The sequence below is a fragment of the Pinus tabuliformis genome, chromosome 8, assembly GCF_031772625.1.
Source record: "Pinus tabuliformis cultivar Carrire ecotype Pingquan chromosome 8, CPIR1, whole genome shotgun sequence".
Lineage (NCBI taxonomy): Eukaryota > Viridiplantae > Streptophyta > Pinopsida > Pinales > Pinaceae > Pinus > Pinus tabuliformis.
In genome coordinates, this window is record NC_142294.1 from 520,236,213 (window position 1) to 520,253,502 (window position 17,290).

General features: G+C 36.1%; 1 pseudogene; it reads left to right on the forward strand.

Moving 5' to 3' along the window:
- The first annotated feature begins 13,870 nt into the window (after nucleotides 1–13,870).
- LOC149236442 (11-beta-hydroxysteroid dehydrogenase pseudogene) lies at nucleotides 13,871–15,013 on the forward strand (annotated as a pseudogene).
- The last annotated feature ends 2,277 nt before the right edge of the window (nucleotides 15,014–17,290 follow it).

The window sequence follows — 17,290 nt, forward strand, 5'->3', positions numbered from 1 at the left end:
CTAAAAATAATAATATAAAGCCACAAAAATAACAATAGAGGGATTCTATGGGGCACAATAATAACAATATGGGGATAATAGGGGAACAACAATATTAATAAGGGGTACAATTACAATAGTAATGGGGTAATCACTAGTATTATAGGGACCCAACATGCCCCTCTCCTTCAAAAAAGTGTTGTCCTCAACGCTTGAGAAGTTCTGGATGCTTCTGTATAAAATTCTCATCCTCCCATGTGGAATCTTCAGCGGATAAGTTCTTCCACTTGATAAGATACTCCGAAATTGATCAATTTCATAGCTGCGAGTTCTTTTTCTGTGACTGATTCCGATTCCAATATAATTTTTCCTTCCTCGTCAAGTTCTGGCAATATTGTTTGAATTGGGAGCTTGTTGCCTATAACCTTCTTTAAACATGAAGCATGGAAAACTGGGTGCAATCGAGAAGCTGCAGGAAGCTCCAATTTGTATGCCATAGTACCAATCTTTTGCAACAACTTGTATGGACCATAATACTTTGGTGATAATTTATTATCCTTCTTAGCTTGCTTGAGGGACATTTGCTTATATGGTTGTAGCCATAGGAATACCCAATCACCTACATCAAAAATTCTTTCGCTACGATGTTGATCTGCCTGCTGTTTCATTCTATTCTGTGCCAACACGAGGCTATCCTTTAAGAGTTGGAGAACTTGTTGTTGATGTTCGATGTGATGTTCCACTACTTGAACCTTAGAATTTTCTCTTAAATATGATGTAATGGATGGTGGTTGATACCCATAAAGTGCCATAAATGGGGTCAGTTTTGTTGCTGTATGGAAGGAAGTGTTATACCACCATTCAGCTAGAGGCAACCATTTGACCCATTGGGTCTATTTATCAGATACAAAGCAACAAATATATCCTTCCAAACATTTGTTTACTATCTCAGTTTTTCCATCAGATTGAGGATGATAAGATGAGCTATGAGCTAATTGAGTACCAAGGCATAAAATAATTCTGTCCAAAAATTTCTAGTGAAAATGGGATCTCTGTCACTTACAATAATCTTTGGGTTTCCATGTAACTTTTGAATTGTTTCCATAAATGTAGTAGAAACTGTACTGGCTTTAAATTGATGTGATAATGCACAAAATTGTGCATACCTGGTAAGTCTGTCACCTACCACCATGATGACACTCTTTCCCTCAGACTTGGGTAAACCTGTGATAAAATCCATTGAAACCTCCTCCCAACATTGGCTTGGAATGGATAAAGCTTGTAATAGACCCGGTGTATTAATTGTTTCAACTTTATTTTGTTGGCAAAACAAACATTCCGCCACAAACTTTTGAATTTCTGATTTAAGGCCATCCCAAAAAAATTCCTTCTTAACCTTGTGGTAAGTTTTTAAGAATCCTGAGTGCCCTCCTAAGGGAGAAGTGTGCAATTCCATAAGAATATTTTGTTTTAGCTGGGAATTCTTATAGAGGTATAAGCGATCTTTGTACCATAACGAATCATTTTGCCAGCTAAATGTACCAGACATACTGGAATCTTGTTGTAACTTTCGAATAAGTGCCCACACTTCTTCGTCATTCTTCCATTCCTCCCTTGCTTCGTTTATCCAATCTGGTTGGATAATAGAAATGGCGCACAACAATGCTTCCACATCCTCATCCTTTCTTGAGAGTGCATCTGCCACTACATTTTTCTTCCCTTTTTTGTAGATGATTTCAAAGTCATAACCCAACATCTTTGTGACCCACTTTTGTTGCTCTTCAGAGGATAATCTTTGTTCTAAAAAGTATTTAAGGCTATCATGATCATTTTTTACCTTGAAGTGTCTTCCCATTAGGTAGGGTTGCCATTTCTTAAGTGCATGGAGTATTGCCAACATTTCCTTCTCATAAATAGCTTTGTGTAAAAAATTTCCCTTGACTGGACGACTTTCAAAAGCAATGGGTCTTTCATCTTGCATTAAAATAGCACCAATTCCATTTCTTGAAGCATCACATTCCACAATAAAGGTTTTTGTGAAGTCCAGTGTAGCTAAGACCGGTGCTTGGCACATTGCCTCTTTAAGATGTTCGAATGCCTTTGTTGCATCTGGAGTCTATGAAAATGCATCTTTCTTCAATAATGTTGTTAGAGGTGCTGCTATTCTCCCATAATTCTTAAAAATCTTGTAATAATACCCTGTCAACCCGAGAAATCTCGCAGATGCTTTATGGATGTGGGAATTTTCCATTCCTTAAAGGCTTTAATTTTGCTAGGGTCTACCTTAACTCCTTCATGAGATATAATATGACCCAGATATTCCACCTCTTGTACTCCAAAGAAACATTTGGATCTCTTTGCATATAATTGTTTCTCCTCCAATAGTTGTAGCACCCTGTCAACATGTTCAACAAGATCCTTCCAAGACGTGTTGTAGATTAGTATATCATCAAAAAATACTAACACAAATTTTCTAAGGAATGGTTTGCAAATTGAATTCGTCAAACCTTGAAATGTTGAAGGTGCATTAGTAAGGCCAGAAGGCATGACCAAAAATTCATAATGACCCTCATGAGTTCTAAATGTTGTTTCCGGAATGTCTTCAGTCTTCATTCTAATTTGATGATATCCTGAACGAAGATCCAACTTGGTGAAGTAAATTGATCCATGCAATTCATCCAGTAATTCATCAATGACAGGAATGGGAAACTTATCTTGAATAGTGAGCTTGTTGAGCTCCCTATAATCTGGACACCTGCACCATGATCCATCCTTCTTGTGCACCACTACTACTGGAGTAGAGAAAGAACTTTGACTCAGTTGAATTATACCAGCCTCTAGCATTTCTACAACCATACGTTCAATTTCACTCTTTTGGGCATAGGGATATCTGTACGGCCTGATGTTTTGAGGAACACTTCCTGGAATCAGATGAATAGCATGATCATGATCACAAATAGGTGGGAGACCATTGGGAGTCTCAAATACCTTGGAATGATTTTCCAATACTTTTTGGAGATTTGGAGAAATAGATGATTCCAATGTGGAAACATCTAGCGAACATAATTGTGCAATTACACCTCTTTGTTCCTTTTTTAGAAGCTTTGTGATACCATTAGAGCTGATTATCTTTCCCAGTTTCCCTGCAATACCCCTTAATTCAAATTCCTTTCCTTCCATAGAAAATTTCATGAAAAGATCTTGAAAATTAAAAGCTATTGTACGCAAGGATTGTATCCATTGGACTCGTAGTACAACATCATCACCTCCCATTGGAATGGAAAGCATTGGGCTAGTCAATACATATTCTCCCATGGATAACTTGATATTATGGCACTTTCCCGAGCAATTTATTGTTCCTCCATTTGTAACCATCACTTGACACTCTGGTGCTGGATATAAGAAGCAATTCAATTCTTTTGCTACCTTACAATGAATAAAATTGTGGGTACTTCCTGAATCAATCAACACTATTACCTTTTTCTTCTTGATTTGTCATTCTATCTTGATGGTTTGAGGAGTGGTAATTCCTGCCAATGCATTACAAGATATGGTTGGATTCATTTCTTCTTTATCTAGGCTTTGTTCCTGGAGTATATCCTCTTCTTTTGACCTTTCTTCCTCCTTTTCTTCTTCCTCTTCACAATCTATTGAGAATAATTTCTTCTCAGCACACTTATGACCTTTAGTGTATTTGCTATCACAATTGTAACAAATCCCTTTTGCTCTTTTTTCTTCCAATTGTTGTTGTGTCAACCTTATAGGTTGTGGAAGACTAGGGCCAACAACACTTCCAATTTTATAGTTGTGAGTGGTGTGCTTCCTGGTTGCCATAATTTTGCTTTCCATTTTTCTTGCTAACTTGAATGCCTTCTCTAATGAATCAGGTTCCCAAAGGCAAACATCATGTTGGATATTATCCTTTAAAGTCCCTATGAACACATCAATCCTATGCTCCTCTGGAATATTTTTTAACCTTATGTTCAATTTTTGGAACTCCTCAATGTGCTCCATTATTGAACCCTTTTGTTTGAGACTTATCAATTGGCTAAAAAAAGTGTTGCTTTTTGTATCCTCATAATGTGCTGTCAATTCTTCTGTAAAAATTGCCCAAGTGATAATTTGTTTACGAGAGAAAAGCCATTGATACCATACAAACTGATTTGGTTCCAAATATAAAGTTGCAATATGTACCTTTTGTGTGTTTTTCACATTATTGAGATCAAAAAATTGCTCCATCTGTAATATCCATGTTGCGGGATCCTTACCATCAAAATTCCTCATATCAATTTTTGGAATATGGTGGGTCTTCGATCAAACATTAGGGTCTATGGAATCATGATTAACATTTCTTTTGTTCTCATCATGAGTTTCCTTTACTACCCTTTCACCATTAGTGACCATTTCTCGTAGCAACTTATTCATATTTATCTTCAATTCTTCCATGTCTACCCTCAAATCTGTCTTCCAATCATCCATCCTAGCTTCCATGCCATTCATCTTAGCTTCTACACCCTTTATCTTAGATTCCATGCCATTTATCTTGGTTTCTGTTAGCTTTCCTGAGACTGAAATTTGTTGCACTTCGTCTTGTAATTTTGATATATCATGTAGCATTTCTTCCTCTTCTTCATGAGTCATGCTACTACTTTCAGGTTGCTTACTAGGTGTTTGCATTTTCTTTCCTATGGGCATCATTTATCGATAAAAATGCTCTACTATTCCCCTTGAATTCCTTCAAAATAATTTTTCAAACCAAGCTTAAGCAAAAATTTAAAAAAATCTACACACCTTTTTTTCACTTTGTAGCAGCTCGATATTGCCTCTGATGTACCTTTGTAATTTCTGATAATCTAGTTTTGAAAAATGTGACCTGTAGTAGCCCTCTGTGTCCTCTTTCCAATGCCACCAGTCTGATCCCAATTGGATTCTCCAAGGAAGAGTTATGTCAAATCTCCCAAAGTGACCTGATTATAGACTAGTTTAGTAGAGCGAATTTGCACGATGTGCCACGTGTCCCTGTTTCAACCTTTGGCTCTGAAAAAGATATACAAGAAACTACAGTCTGTCCTCTTTTTGTATCTTCTTACGAAATGTCAATTTGATGCTTAGAGAGAAAGTTATGATGATTTTCTTTAGGTCACCTGTTTGGAATGCAATTCAGAAGTCTACAAAAAGACCAACTTCCTCAGATCATATCTCCGCAAATATAGCGTGAAAAGCTATAAAATTTGGATCCGAGATTAAGTGCAAAGTCTTCTCAAATGGTTTTTTTTTTAGCTTTTGAAACGTCGTAGAAAAAAATTCTAGTGAAAATGCCACGATGACCTGTTTGGAGTAGCGAAACCCTAGAATCCAAAGCTCTGATACCAAATGTTATGAAGCCAGCTCAAGAAAAAGATAGAAAAGATAGATCAACGCCTTAGTATTCAGCCTCTTCGAGGGGGCAACCTCCTTTACATTACATAAATGAACAATTTTTGGATGATTCAAATGAAAAAACCTCCTTTCTATATATAGGAGTATAAGGAGTCACAATATAGCCCAGCCAACCTAAAAATAATAATATAAAGCCACAAAAATAACAATGGAGGGATTCTATGGGGCACAGTAATAACAATATGGGGATAATAGGGGCACAAAAATATTAATAAGGGGTACAACTACAATAGTAATGGGGTAATCACTAGTATTATAGGGACCCAACAAAGGTTGTGATTCGAATTGGATCCATGAAAATTATCAAAGTTCTATGACTGTATCAAATCAGGACAGACTTCAAAATTTATGAACAGAGGGCTACTAGGAAGATCTCTAGATAGTGGCAGTTTGTAGCCAAAAAGGAATAATGAGGACCTCGGCTAAAGCGCGCTGACTAAGACCCATGGAGACCGTGCAGGATGCAAACTCGTAGTTTGGAAGTCTGGATCAAAAAATGGAGGTTGTTTATGATGCGAAATCGCTGGGGAAAACTCCTGGAGAAGGAAAATCCCTGAGCACTCGATTGCATGGCAAGCCGGGAAACCGTAGGGAAAGTGCTAAGGCAAAATTTAGGTCCTGCGCTCTAAAACCAGCGAAATATCGGAGGAATTTTTGGCGGTAAGCGAATTTGGCATAGAACGAGTGATTCCATACATTGCACGATGCGTGTCTGGTAGATGAGAGAAAAAACTGCCTCTCATCGTGGGCTAATGGTCTAGCAAGTCAACTGCGTGATAAGAGTGAACACTGTAGGATCTGATGGCTCCAGATCTGACGACGAAGATTGCGCCCAATGGAAAACCGGATTTGAAGGGGGAATTAAGCCGCAACATATAAAAGTTTGAAGTCCGATTTGACCGTTGAGTTGGTGGATGATTCATTTCACAATGTAAACCACATACCGAACGATTGAGGAAGAGCTAGCGCAGTTTGTGAGAGGACAAGTGGCCACTTCCCTGTGAGACGTTGGTGATGATGCAGAGGCAGGGAACTCCAAGAAAACAGTAGCAGGCGATCCAAAGGGGCAAAAGAGGAAGTGAACCATCAAGGACAGATTGGCTTTAGGCCATGAACAGACAAAGAATAGAACAAGGGAGAAGAAGAGAACGGAACAGTGAAAAAAGAGACGAAAGAGACAGTGAAGCAAGAGGCAGAAAAACAGAGAGTTGAGCTGACTTGCAATGTAAGGCAGCATCGAGGAGACATAAGACTTGAGAGGTTCAAGCAATCCCTATGAGGATCTTTCGGGAATTGAGTACCACATTGGGCTCCTCCCATTAAAGACTAGAGAGGTCAAGACTTTGTAAGGAAAGAGTCTGTGCACTCTAGTGGCTTGGGGAATCCAAGAACCACCCTACTAAACATCCTATATTTCAGGATACTCATGTTGAGCTCCTCATTGTAAATCTCTACTTTAAAGAAACAATAAAAGAATACCACCATTGAAAGCTAGACTAGAGATGTAGCCCTGGAGAATAGGGTGAACTCCTTATTAATGTGTTGTGTTCATGTATTTGTTTACTGTGTTTCTCTTACTGTTTTCCATTTTCCAGTGTCTGTGTATTTTGCAATCTAATTGATTTGTTGCCTAAGATAACATAGACACACACCAGCACATGAGTCGGTAATACCTCCATTCATTAATTATTTAACTGAGATCACTCCCGAGTGATTTTCAGATCACATATATGCTTTAGAAGTCTTGTTGTTGTTTGTTTGGCAGATATATGCTGCCAACTTTTTTTTCGTTATATTATTTTGAATAGAGAAATGTTGTCCCCTTTGAGGGCTTTTAAGCCTAGTGGAAAATATGTCATTTAAACATTTTAATATATTTATAAGGCTAATAACCTATTCATTAATATGATCTTGAAACTACCAAGTCCTTGTAGACCAATTCATCGTACACGTAATATTTTAATTGATATACAATTTTGATGCTTTTCCAACTTAATGGCTTACCTATACTTCATCTCTTTATGTAAATTATTTTCAAAGAATCATGTTTTTATTTTATTTTCTCATTTTTTTTTAATGAATTCTATGTATTAATTATTTTTCTTTCATACCCTTATTGGGGTTAATCACATATTTAATTAGCTAATCACTTCTTTTAAATAACTCAATATACATAGGTTCTTTCCCTTATTGCGTAGAACTTGTCCCATGGTTTTCTTCTACATTTATGATTACTTGTTGCCTTTGGCCATTTTAGCCAAACATATAACAACTTTGTAACATAATATAGTTATAATAAGAAAGCCATTTCTTCCCCTTATAAGTACAAATGCTTCAACACTACAACTTAGTGTATTTTATAATAAATTTTTTCTTATGACATATATATAGATCTAGATATTTATCCTTTGCTATTCGTTGGACCATAATCATTTGTGACAATTTGAAACAACAATAATAAATTTTCCTTCACAAAGGTTATTTACGTGTACCTATACTAATTCCTTTACCACTGATATGGAATATTTATATCCTTAATATCTTCTTTATTGCATCTAAATTGTATGCATATGTATAACATGTATAAGTATCTCACACACACATGCACGTGTGTGTGTACTTTTCTTCACCTTACTATACTCCTCCATAAATAATTCTCAAAGTATCTACTCAGTTTTTAATTACTAAGAGATAAATTATGTTGATGTAAGAAATTTAGTATATTTTCTCACTCTTTAATAAAGAGTCTTAGCTAGACTCACAAACATATATAATTTTAATGAAATACATATTTACCTTGTTTATTCCATGTTTATTTATCCAAGGTTATTTACCATGTTCATCTATAGAAATTCACAATAATTTCCAATTAATTATGTTTCAACTCACTGTTGTGGAGGAAGTCTTAATTTTTTAATTTCAATTTCGATTCATGCTTTTGATGGATGTAGTCAACATCAAGAATTAACCTTATTCTTGTTTATATTAGATTCTATAGGAATATAGTTATTTATATTCTTCTTGTTACAACTAAGTTATTGACCCATCCAAATCTCATAATATAGCTCTGTAAATCTCTCTCTCTCTCTCTCTCTCTCTCTCTCTCTCTCTCTCTATATATATATATATATATATATATATATATATATATATATATATATATATATATATATATATATATATATATATATATTCCCACGCATGTGTTGTAATCTAAACAGATACATTAGTCTGAGTTAAACAGTTAACATGTCATAATAATAACAATGATTGTGATACATGTGCATGTGCAATTATGCTCATGAATTTTTTTCTCTAAACATCGTAAATAAATTCCTGGTATAGATCAACAATTTCAATAGGACTAATAATGGTAAAAATAAATAACATCAACAGTTAAATAACTTAGCACATTAATCATAAAATCAAAATCAGCTAATTGTAACCAGTTGCTTGGGAAATAATTAGGGAGAGAGCAAGTTCCTCCCAACCAACGAATCTCAACCAGTAAATCCCCCCGAGCTTAGAATTCTTGCATCTAGGAATCAAAAACCCTACTATATTCCTTAGTGGTATTTTTATAATTCTTCCTAATATATTTTCCTTAGCAACATCCTTCTTTTAGGGTATGCCACCCTTAACTTCCTAGGCTTTTTATTTTAATTAGGAAAAAAATATTTTCATTTTCCTTTAAAATGTGCCTTTCTCTCCTGTTGTGCTTTCTTTTTCTTTTCACCCAATTTGTCATTTCTCTCCAGCTAAGTTTTTAGAATAACACTTCTCTCCCATTATGTTTTTTTTTTCTAATAATTAATTTATCATAATATTTCTCTCCAATTATGATAATTTTCTTAATAATTAATTTTCCCTAGTATTTTTAGGAGAAAATTTTGGGAAGGTACACTACGTATACTTCACCACTTAACAATATTTCTAGAATAACAATTGAGTCTTTATTAGTCATTTTCTCTCTCTCCCAAAGTTTCCCCTAGGTAAAACATGTATTCATAATATAAAATTTAAATACATAATGCATCAATTCCAATCCTGGCCTCCACATCCATTCAATTAAGATCATATTCATAATAATATGAAAATAGCCATGTATTTAAAAGAAAAACATTGAAGGTATCACAAAGGACTTCTTTCTTTAATGGAGACTTTGAAGTAGATGTATTCATGCTTCAACCAAAAGTTTTTTTGTTAAGAAAAAAGAATAAAATATATATAATCATTATATAATCGAAAACAAGCATTTCGAGCATGGTATGAAAAGTTAACCAATCATATTATGAAATTAAATTTATAACATTAATATTGATGTTGCAACTCTTTTTGTCAATAAATTTGGAAAAACTATTGTATATCTTGTGGTTTATGTAGATGTTCTATTAATAATAAGGAATAATGAAAACTATCTTACATTCATAAAGGAAATGTTGAAGAAGGGTTTTGATATGAAATATTTGGGACACCTTCACTACTACATGGGCATTGAAGTGACAAAACATCCAAGTGTATATTCCTTTGTAAAAATAATTTCATTAGATAACTTTTGGATATATTTGGCATGATTATATGCAATCCCTTATCTACACTAATGAAACAAAATCTAATGATCACATTAAATGAAAGGAATGATCTTAAGGATGCAAAAAGTATAAATGTCTTGTCGGATGTCTTATTTAGCTAATCAGTACCAAACTAGATATTTCATTTTCCACTGGAATTATTCCCAGATTTATGCAACAACCATATGAAGGAAATTTTTCTACTACAGAATAATTTCTAAGCTACTTGGAAGGAAACCAAGACTTTGTACTAAAATATTCACAAATGTATGACTTGAGTTTAAATGAATTTTATTATTTAGAATTTAATCGAGACAAACAAAATAGAGTATCTCCTTTATTCTATATTATGAGTCCTGGATTGATAGTTGTCTCTTAGAAGTTAAACAAACAGTTAGTTCTAGAAGATTACACGAAAGAAGTAGAATATGTTGAAATAATAGAAGAAACAAAGGAAATTATGTGGATCTGGAAACTCTTTAATACTTGTAGGAAAAAAGGTTAATTATAAGCATATTCTTATTCAAAATACATATGCAATCAAGTCTGCAAATAATTTTATATTCCATGATCGAACCAAACACATCGACACAAAGTATTATTTTATTCGATAACATGTGGAGGTTAATACTTGTTAAACACACATGGACAACAAACACAATATGAAAGATAAATCATTGAGTACATTTTTTTATTAACAGAAGATGTACATTTATGATACAATGTTGTGACTCTTGGGTTTCAAATCCCAAGGTCTCTTGGACTGCTTAGTCTTTTTGGCTTCCACACTAACCCTTTAGGATTAGGTGTCCAACATTCCCCCCCTTAATCCGAAGGGTTATGTATGAGTCCAAGAAAAGAGCTGTAATACAAAATGTGCAAAAAATACATGGCAGCACTAGGCTGAATGTGCTCTATGAAATGTTGGTAAAAAAGGGCGGTGGTTTAAGGATGACCACCAACACTGGAACGCTTAATGCAGTTCCCGAAACTCTTCCAAAACTGGCAAGAAACTGAAGTTTTCTGCTAGAGGAAGTGATCCTATTGTTTTAAAGAGGGAAACCTTCAACCATAAAAGGGAGGTCTCACCCCACATAAAAGGTAAAACTTCAACCTGAAAAGGGAAGTCTCAACCTGTGATGGTTTAAGGATAACCAACAACTCTGGAATGCTTAATGCAATTCCTGAACTCTTCCAAAACTGGCAAGAAGCTGGAGTCTTCTGCTAGAGGAAGTGTTCTCAATCTGTGTTCACGGGCATCTTTGTCTCTAGCTACAACTCTGAAACTGGTGTGGCAGGTTGTGGCTCAGGCTCGCTTGATGTGACTTTGAAGCTTGTATATGACCATCATTTCCCCCCCTGTCAGATACAAGGTGAGAAGATGGAGAAAACTCAACTGCAAGACTGTTCAATATTCTGGAACAAGTTCTAACATGCGTTTGGAATATCTTCTTGGCTATTGATGCCCATTGCCAAGAAGCGATCCATCCAAGATGAATCTTTGTTCTTGCAGGACGTTTGTTTCTGAAGCATCTGTGTGAAGAATGGCTGGTTTTATGACAGTGCTCACATGGATGAAGATCAAAACAGTGATCTTTCAAATGGCCAACTCGGTCACAGTGTTGGCATTTCACGATCTGTTGTTGTTGTTGTTGTTGTTGTTGCGGAAGAGGGGCAGATTCTGGAATAGCTGAAGCTGAACTGTCATGAGAAGCAGGTGAACTGTCATGAATGAATCCAGCACTTTGAAACTGAATGGGCTTGGCATAGTCTGGAATATGAAAGGACAAGTCCTTGTCATATCCAAGACCAGTTCTGTGCTTGTTGTGGACAAGCTGTTCCCAAGGTCTGATGATGGGCTTGGGAAGTGCAGACTGAGTTTGTGCATCTGCATATACAACTGCTGCTTTATTTGAATGAACTGTACCATTATTAACATGCTGCTGCTGGGTGGTTGTCTCAATGTTCTGAACAAAAACAGGTTCATAATGGTGTCTATTTTGATGTAGCTCTTCTTGTTGTAGCTGAGATTCAAGCTGCAAAAACTCTATCTTTTCTTGTGCATATTGCAGACATGTTTGAATTTCTGAAAGAGAGGCTTTTCTGATTTGTAATCTGTCATCACCAGTAGATAATATCAGAGTTTTAAGGAACTGTAATACATCACTGGTTCTAGCCATTTTTCTTTCAATGTCTGATTTACACCTTAAAAACTGATCACAACTACTACTCAATGCAGAAAAGTAATATCTACTCACAGTACACAGCAATATCCTTTATAAATGTCAGCGAATGATCAGTGTGCAATATAAAGGATTACAATCAGCTCACCAAAATCTTTATGCAGTAGTGGAATCAAGGAATCAATGCACTATAATGAGTTTTAAATACAACAACTGGGGCAAAAACAATTGCAAACTTGCTTGGAACCTTCAAGTACTCCTTCAGAAATGATGGTTATTAAAACTTCAATATCAGCAATTCACTCATGATCAGCATCAAGCTCATGACCAGCATATAGAATGCAACATGTTATGACAATACAAATGACTAAACTTTCCTCCACAAAAGGCTACTTTTAATTGCCAGAACAATTACTGCCTTCATACAACCCACCAAACTCTTATGCAGCGCTTGAAATAAAGAAGATGATTAGAGGAAACAACTTCTTCAATCTGATTACACAGACAAAAGGGCACCAGAACCTTCCCAAGGACTTCCTTCAGAAATTCCCACAACACTCTCCACTGGCTGTGTAAAAATAAACAATATCCACAACATAAGCAACTCCCTGATCAGTATTTCAATAAAATGAATGCTTTCGCTTTGGATGGATACTTCTGCAATTTCTGCGGTGTTTTTCAATCAATTACACCTTTAATTTCTGTTACTGGATGCAAGGCAATCTTCCGGAATTTATAACACAAGCTTATCACACAAGTATTCACACAAGCTTATCTTCTAGATGTGTTTCAAAGGAAATACTATGCACAAGAAGTTCACCACAGGGTCACGAGTAAATATAATTGAGTACACAACAGTCCCAGCGAAACAAACAAAACACTGTACCGAGTAGACTGAATACAAAGTTGAAAAGAGAAATCTGAATGCTAAACTAGTCCACAGTTCGAGGTAGTTGATGAAGTTTTGTTCAACGAGATGACCTTTCTTGATTTCTATAGGTAAAAAACACAAAACGTTGTATGAACACCAGAAGTGCCACAAAAAACTTCTGATATTTTTTTCTGCAATATGGCCAAGGTCTGACTTCTTCACCGAAGTTTACAATACCCACAATTATGAGCTCCACCGAGGATACAGTACACACAATTCTAGGTTCCACCGAGGCTGTAATGATCTCAAATCCGAGCTACGTCTGCCACTGTACGTTCCTGCAAGGAGAGACGTTTCTAAACCAAAGATCCAACCCTTATTCTGTGATGTTCCGGGCCCTTAATTTGTCACATGTCCGTGGATATATGTCTTGGAAGCCTCCATTATTATTTCTTCTGATTTGCGGATGATGGAATTCAACAAAAGCCATGTAACATATATACCAATGTGAATTAAAGAGACGTAAAAGTCTGGCTATTCAAATTCTGCTGGTGGAACCTGGTGGAATTCTGATCTCTCAGGCGACGCCAAGAGTGCATGCAAAACGATGGTTTCGAAGATCTTTCTTCCTTGCGCCCAGGCACCTTCCGACAGTCGAACCAGAAAAACGGAGTTGAAGTGACCAGCAATATTCTTCCCTTATTGCGAAAGAAGTTACACACAGCAAATAGTGACTATACTCATTCGAAAAACATAATAGTCTGATAATTGTTATAATAGTTGGATGGTTCAGAAAATATTGATGCCTTGAATTATTATAAACTCACAACGCTGCAATAGCGGGTAGTTTCCTGTTTGAAGAAGCGAACACTTCTGCTTTTCCACATGTTATGGATGTCACGTTTTGGGGGAACGTTTACCCGACATACTATGCGCTTCCCCATTTGAAGCGATCCTCTGGTAGAATAGTGGTGACTGCCTCTGCTGCGGGATGGTTGCCGATGCCTCGGATGAGCATCTACAATGCGGGAAAAGCTACACTGATTAATTTCTATGATAGTCTGAGAGCAGAGGTGGGTTCTTCCGTGAGCATTACTATTGCAACACCAGGATGGATCAAGTCAGAAATGACGATAGGCAAGTTTGTCACCAAACGAGGAGAGGTGGAAGTCGACCAAGAAACTCGAGATGTGCAAGTTGGGCCTTCTTCCGTTGTCTTCACAGAAGACTGTGCGAAGGCTATCGTGGAAGGAGCGTGCAGAGGAAAGCGTTATGTGACCGTCCCCATGTGGTATAATGTCATCTTTTTATACAGGATTTTCGCCCCTGAACTGCTACAATGGGTATTCTACATTTTCTTTGTCAAGAAAACTTCTACACCAGGCGGGAAGCAACAACCGCTCACGAAGTCGGTTCTGGATGCAACGGGGGCAAAGAAGCTTTTGTGCCCCTCTTCTAACAATTCTAATCTACACTGTGAACAGATTGACAGATCCAAAAAACAAACACACAGAGACATACATTACAGTAATCGATTCTGTATTCTGGCTACACTTCCAGATCATGTGGAACCAACAAAGACCGTTGTCACGACCCTTCCAAATGGTCTCAAAGTTGCATCCGAAAACTCTTCGAGCCCCACTGCATCAATTGGATTGTAAGTTGATTGTTGTTCCGTGTATGAGACCCCGTTGTCCAGTGGGGCAACTCACCTCCTGGAAGCCATCGGAGGGAATGTTACGGCATCGGCATCCCGAGAACAGATGGGGTACACTTTCGATGCTCTCAAAACCTATCTCCCCGAGATGGTAGAATTGCTGATTGATAGTGTGAGGAACGCAGTTTTTCTTGACCAATTTGCTCCTGTTAGGCGTTATGGCAGAGTAGCGCTCTGGACGGAGGCGTTAATTATGGACAGACAGTGCAGACAGCAGTTTCAAGGGAATATGGCAGACAGAATTCGAATGTAACTGATGGACATCATTCGGAATATGAAACGTTTATGATCAGAGAAGCGCAGGAATCATAAATAGAATGTCAGGGCAGCACAGGTGTGGACATTCAATGGAGGCTAGTTGCAGATCTGATGCACTCAGGACAGAGGGTGCAGTCAATGGTGTAACGTAGAAGCGTATGGGAGCCAATGCATACGCTTTTTATGGACCATTCATAATTACAACAAATCGCATGGAGCAGAGCGCAGATAATGGCAAAGAATGAGAGCGCAGGTAATGTCGTCAGAATCTTAAAATAGCCAGAGACCTGCGGATTTCAGAGGTCAGGAATGTCGGGATGGCAGAGCCAGCGCGCCAGGGCTTTTAATGCACACATTGTTGTATTCATTCAAACGCACCGAAAATTGTACATATGCCAGCACAAATATATATAACGAATTCAACACCAGCACATAAATTAATCAACCAGCAATATCACAAGGAGTTCACGACCCACATAACATTAATGGTCAATGCATAGGTCAGGTGAGAGAAACACAACAAAAGGCCACAAGCAAACAGTGACTCAAATATGAGCAGGGCCAGAATTCGGCTGCTCTGATACCATGTTAAACACACATGGACAACAAACACAATATGAAAGATAAATCATTGAGTACATTTTTTTATTAACAGAAGATGTACATTTATAATACAATGTTGTGACTCTTGGGTTTCAGATCCCAAGGTCTCTTGGACTGCTTAGTCTTTTCGGCTTCCACACTAACCCTTTAGGATTAGGTGTCCAACAATACTATTCATCAAATACATTTTTCCACAAATGAGAAAACTACAAACATCTTCACTAGAGTACTTGAAAGAGAATTTATTTTATTAGAATTATGGTTGAGCTCATTAACACCGCTTCATATTTAGGGGTGAATGTGATATGTAAATATAGGAAATATGAACCATTAGAATATGAAGAGACATCAGACCTTGGAATGTATAACCAAGGTCATGACATTTTGTATACATATGTATGATTTTTTAATGGAAAATAAATCCATTTTTGGAGTTACTTCACTTGGTATGACAATGTGAATTGTTGGCTCTTGTCAATATAAGATTTGCATCACATTTAGTTTACATTATTTTTTTTAAATTCAGTTTTTTGAATCATGCATTTTCCATAATTTCATTTTCTTTTTCATTTTTTCCTCTAACACTTACCATAATGTTGTTCCTTTCTTACCCTTGAATCTACTCTTTATTCCATGATAAAATGAATCAACTAGTCATAGTAAAAGGTAATGAAACTAATAGCTTATAAATTAATTAGCTACAAATTAATTTCTCAATGATATTTTTGAGGAACAAACAATAAACAATGAATGGAACATGGAGTGTCTTCTCTCTCTTTTCATATTAACATATTTCATCCTATTGTTATCATGTCACATGTCAATTCATAGTTGTTGTATTGCATGAATAATGATATGTGTCTATTTGTTAAAATTCAATGCATGTTATAGCTTGAGAATATAATATGAATATTGTTTCATGCCACTTCTGTGTCTTTGAACAACTTAGGAAGTAATTTGTGGAATCCCACTATTAACATAGATGATGGGTACCCAATATATAATAAAATAATTGAATGTAATCTCAACATTTCATTTATCTCCTACAAGTTTGGTGATCCTCATAAAAAGGATAAAGCATATTTTTTCTGTATTTCACATAAAAATATTTTATGATTAAGTTTGAGATTAATTACTATTTGTGAAAATTTCTATCCTCTATGTTTTTCATGAAATTCTAATATGAACATTCATTTAAAAAAAGCATCATCAACATCAAAAAACCTAAAATTTCAATTACAACAATGAGAATTGTGGTTCTATTAATTCATTTTATAGCATCATTAGACCCTCACCCTTTCTCCTCTAGAAGGATCATTCACCTTTTCTCAAATTCATGCATATTTATCTATCACACTTTCACTTTTTGCTTGTTATGTGTGTCACGATTGATATCAATGTGACAATACTTGCAATTTTTTTTTAGTGCCCCATAGATGTCTTCCTTTTCACCTCATCAGAAGCCCAAGATTAAGGAAGTGTATCCTTCATAGCATTAACACTTGGAACAACATTTCTAAACTTTGGTGATATTCATACAAAAATCTAGGGATATAGTGATATAATTTTTATTATCATCAAACTTGTTTGTTATAGATTAGTCTCTAACATCACATGCTTTTATGCATTGTTTCATTGTTTGAAAAATAGAGTGAATGATCAATATCTT